Here is a 5,000-nt window from a genome sequence, read left to right on the forward strand (position 1 = left end):
AATGGTTTATTTCATTGGTTCGATAAATTAAGTCTTCCTTAATTTTTAACGTCGATTCATTTCCTTCATTTCCGCACGAAGGAATTCATTCATCGTCGTCGAATACCTCGGTCCTAAGCGAGGGATAGAAACGTCGGTCACCGAATCGCTAGTCACTTGACCTTGACCTTAATTTACCCGGGGTCAGTTCTTGGTGCGCAGGGGATTGAGGAGTATTTGTACACGCGTCTTAACAAAGCAGGTCGAGCGTTATCGAGATTCTCCAATCGGCCCCGTTTTATTTTTCCGGGGGTATCGTCCACCTAGCCGTGCTAAAAGAAAATTAATTTTACCAGAATTTGATTGATTTCTTTTTCCCTACGGAAACCGATACGGACAATAACTCTTGTGTGACGCAGTGCTCGCTCTCCTGCATTAAAAGCCCTTTAAATCCCAGAAACGGGCGGGGGGTGGGGGAATTACGCCCACACGCACGCACACGCACGCATGCCCCCACTCCCCATCGCCCACCGCGGGCAGGAAGACGGGGACAGGGTGGCCCTTGTAGCAGACCCGCTTAAATCTCGAATCACCCCCCCGGTTCCCCACCTCCCCACACACCCCCCGGACGGGAGACGGCGGCAGCCCGGTCCAGCCGGACCCGGAGCACGGAGGGGCCGTCAGGTCTACCCGGCTCCGGGGCCGCCGGCGGCCGTCAGGTCTACCCGGCTCCGGGGCCGCCGGCGGCCGTCAGGTCTACCCGGCTCCGGGGCCGGCGGCGGCCGTCAGGTCTACCCGGCTCCGGGGCCGGCGGCGGCCGTCAGGTCTACCCGGCTCCGGGGCCGGCGGCGGCCGTCAGGTCTACCCGGCTCCGGGGCCGGCGGCGGCCGTCAGGTCTACCCGGCTCCGGGGCCGGCGGCGGCCGTCAGGTCTACCCGGCTCCGGGGCCGGCGGCGGCCGTCAGGTCTACCCGGCTCCGGGGCCGGCGGCGGCCGTCAGGTCTACCCGGCTCCGGGGCCGGCGGCGGCCGTCAGGTCTACCCGGCTCCGGGGCCGGCGGCGGCCGTCAGGTCTACCCGGCTCCGGGGCCGCCGGCGGCCGTCAGGTCTACCCGGCTCCGGGGCCGCCGGCGGCCGTCAGGTCTACCCGGCTCCGGGGCCGGCGGCGGCCGTCAGGTCTACCCGGCTCCGGGGCCGGCGGCGGCCGTCAGGTCTACCCGGCTCCGGGGCCGGCGGCGGCCGTCAGCTCTACCCGGCTCCGGGGCCGCCGGCGGCCGTCAGGTCTACCCGGCTCCGGGGCCGCCGGCGGCCGTCAGGTCTACCCGGCTCCGGGGCCGCCGGCGGCCGTCAGGTCTACCCGGCTCCGGGGCCGGCGGCGGCCGTCAGGTCTACCCGGCTCCGGGGCCGGCGGCGGCCGTCAGGTCTACCCGGCTCCGGGGCCGGCGGCGGCCGTCAGGTCTACCCGGCTCCGGGGCCGGCGGCGGCCGTCAGGTCTACCCGGCTCCGGGGCCGGCGGCGGCCGTCAGGTCTACCCGGCTCCGGGGCCGCCGGCGGCCGTCAGGTCTACCCGGCTCCGGGGCCGGCGGCGGCCGTCAGGTCTACCCGGCTCCGGGGCCGGCGGCGGCCGTCAGGTCTACCCGGCTCCGGGGCCGGCGGCGGCCGTCAGGTCTACCCGGCTCCGGGGCCGCCGGCGGCCGTCAGGTCTACCCGGCTCCGGGGCCGGCGGCGGCCGTCAGGTCTACCCGGCTCCGGGGCCGGCGGCGGCCGTCAGGTCTACCCGGCTCCGGGGCCGGCGGCGGCCGTCAGGTCTACCCGGCTCCGGGGCCGGCGGCGGCCGTCAGGTCTACCCGGCTCCGGGGCCGGCGGCGGCCGTCAGGTCTACCCGGCTCCGGGGCCGCCGGCGGCCGTCAGGTCTACCCGGCTCCGGGGCCGGCGGCGGCCGTCAGGTCTACCCGGCTCCGGGGCCGCCGGCGGCCGTCAGGTCTACCCGGCTCCGGGGCCGCCGGCGGCCGTCAGCTCTACCCGGCTCCGGGGCCGCCGGCGGCCGTCAGGTCTACCCGGCTCCGGGGCCGGCGGCGGCCGTCAGGTCTACCCGGCTCCGGGGCCGGCGGCGGCCCTCAGGTCTACCCGGCTCCGGGGCCGGCGGCGGCCGTCAGGTCTACCCGGCTCCGGGCTCGGCGGCGGCCGTCAGGTCTACCCCTTTTCGGAGCCCGTGGGGCCGCCTGCGGTACCCGGCGACCGCGGGTTGTTGGTTGCGTAGCGTCCGGCGATAAGGGCGGCCAAGTCTACCCGGCTCCGGCGGGACTTGGTCGCCTTGCCGGGGCCGAGGGGTAGACGTGTTGTCCCCGCTGCTTCGTCGGAGCTGCCGAAGGGGTCGCTGTTTTTCGCTGCCTCCAGTTACGTCATCGTAAAAGTCGGCGTGGTTGGCGCGCCTCCCCGGTGCGCAGAGGCGCCGCTCTTGGAGCTTGCCGGCGGCGGGGACGTGCCGGTCCGTACTATAGGAGCGAGCCGTGACTCGTCTCCAGAGCAGCGCTCGTCAGCGGCTGCAAGGCCCGCGGTTCTGCCAGCAAAGTGGGGTGCTCGGCGGCCGTCGTGGCGGTTCCCTCGGTGGTCCGGCCCAGCTTCCAGTCTCTTCAGTCCGGCCATCTCCCAGCGCTTGCCCGACAAGCCAGCCCAGCGTGTCCGAGGGGTCGGGAGCTGCGGAGAGCCGGAGCCGGCGGCCGGCTCCGGCGGCCGTTGCCGACCGGCACGAGGCATAAGGCCGGATCCCGCAGGGCAGGGCAAAGACTCGAACGCACCCAGCCGGGGCCCAGTGATGGTGAAGGTCACTGCCGGAGGCAGACGGCCGGGGGGCGTCGAGCCTGCCGCGGCTTACTCCCGGCTCCAGAGGGCCCGGTTGGTGGGACGACCGAGGTTGGCGGCACCTCGTCCCTTTGTGCCAGCCTTAAGCTGGAGCCCGCGAAGCGGGCGGAGAGAGCGGCGGCCGGCTCCCGGCCAGCCGAACGCAGACGGCCGGGGGGTGCCGAGCCTGCCGCGGCTTCCCCCCCCCGGCCCCCCGAGGGCCCAACTGACGGCGCAGGCGGGGCGGCGGCGTCCCGTTTTCACCGGTGCGAGCCCTCCGCGGGCAGCTGGTGGTGTCAGGCGGGCCCGGTGACGGGACTGCGGCGTGCAGGCGAGGCGGCGGCGCCTCGTCCTCGTTTCCCCCGGGAGAAGCGGTTCCCCGCGGGGCAGGGCAAAGACCGGCGGCCGGTGGCGGTCGCCGGCACTCGAACGCTGGAAGGCCGGGGGAGCCGAGCCTCCCTCGGCCCCGGGGGGCCCGATGATGGCAAAGGCGGGTGCTGGCACCGTTCCGGGGCAGAGGTGCCCGCGAGTGCCCAGCCCACCAGGGCTGCCGCCGGCTGCCGAGGGCCGTGTGATGGAGATGGGCAAGGTGGCGGCGCCTTGTCCTTTTTCTCCGGCCTTAAGCTGGAGCCCGCGAAGCGGGCAGAAACACCGGCAGCCGAATGCAGACAGCCGGGGGGTCTCGAGTCGGCCGCGGCTTGCCCCGGCCCCCGAGGGCCCGGTGATGGTGCAGGCGGGGCGGCGGCGCCTCGTCCTCTTTTTTGCTGGCGCGAGTCCTGGTAGCAGGAGGGCTCGCTGGGAAGGTCTGCACTCGTACGGGCGAGGTGGCGGCGCCTCGCCCTTCCAAACTTCTCCAGCCCTAAGCTGGAGCCCGCGCAAGCGGGAAGAAAAGGGCGGCCGGTCCCTGCGGCCGGCAGCCGAAGGCAAGTGGCCGCGGGCGTCGAGCCTTGAGCGGCTTTTCCCGGCCCCCGTTACCCGGGGATGGCACGGGTGAGGCGCGGTGCCTCTTAGTCTTCTTCGGCCTTCTCCTCCCCCGGGGTAAGCGGTTCCCCGGGGCGCAGGGCAAAGACCGGTACCGGTGGCCGGCACTCGAACGCTGGAAGACCGGGGGAGTCGAGCCTGCCGCGGCTTTCCCTCGGTCCCGTCGACCTCGCTCAAGGGAATCGATGCGCGGAGCGGGTGGCCGGCGGCACCTCCCGCTCCCCCCCTTCAGTCGACCCAGACCCGCAGGCAGCGCCTGCAGAGGTGTTCCTGGGCGCGTCGGAGACGCTTCACGGCGGGCCGGCTCTGCCGGTGACCAGGCCGCCGTTGCGGCTCTCCGGAGACGCTGCCCCCTCGCTCGCACGCAGAGCCCCGCGTTCCGCCGCCCGCCCCGCCCGGGGCGGCGGCGAGCGCGCGCGGCCGTCGCTGTCCCAGGACCGTGGCCGTGGGGCCCGCGCTTCCTCTCCCGATCGAGGTGGCACCCAGGGCGCGTCGGAGACGCTTCACGGCGGGCCGGCTCTGCCGGTGACCAGGCCGCCGTTGCGGCTCTCCGCAGACGCTGCCCTCTCGCTCGCACGCAGAGCCCCGCGTTCTGCCGCCCGCCCCGCCCGGGGCGGCGGCGAGCGCGCGCGGCCGTCGCTGTCCCAGGACCGTGGCCGTGGGGCCCGTGCTTCCTTTCCGTCTCTCCTCTCCCCTTTCCCTTCCTGATCGATGAGGCCTTTCGGGTCGCGTCGGAGAGGGCCCCCGGCGGGCCGGCTCTTCCGTGCTCCCCGTAACAGGGAGCCACGGCGGTGTCCGGTGTTCAGGCCGGGCGGTCTCCTTTCCACTTCGCTTCCCGTCGCATGCGAGGTGTTGTCCTGCTGCCCCGAGCGAAGGGGTTCCTCGGGCTTCTTTACCGAACCGGGCTGTGTGACGGCCGCGTGGCCCCGCGAGCTCTCAGGTGTCCTATCGCACGCGAGGCGCCGGTGCCGGCCTCGGTCCGGGTACCCGCGGGTGCCGGCCGCGAGCAGCGCTGGGCGGCGGGGCGGCCGAGCCAGAAAAGCCACCGGGGACGAGAAGGCGAGCGTGGGGCCGCACCCGCCCGGGTGGGCCCCGAGGCGTGCCGCGGGCGGCCGGGGGGCGTCCCCCGCCGCCGCTGCCGCCGCCGTCGCGTCGGCTCTCGGTGCCGCATCCCCGCCCGCTGCGGAGCGAGCCGCCCCGG

The sequence above is a fragment of the Calonectris borealis genome, unplaced genomic scaffold (assembly GCF_964195595.1).
Source record: "Calonectris borealis unplaced genomic scaffold, bCalBor7.hap1.2 HAP1_SCAFFOLD_121, whole genome shotgun sequence".
NCBI lineage: Eukaryota > Metazoa > Chordata > Aves > Procellariiformes > Procellariidae > Calonectris > Calonectris borealis.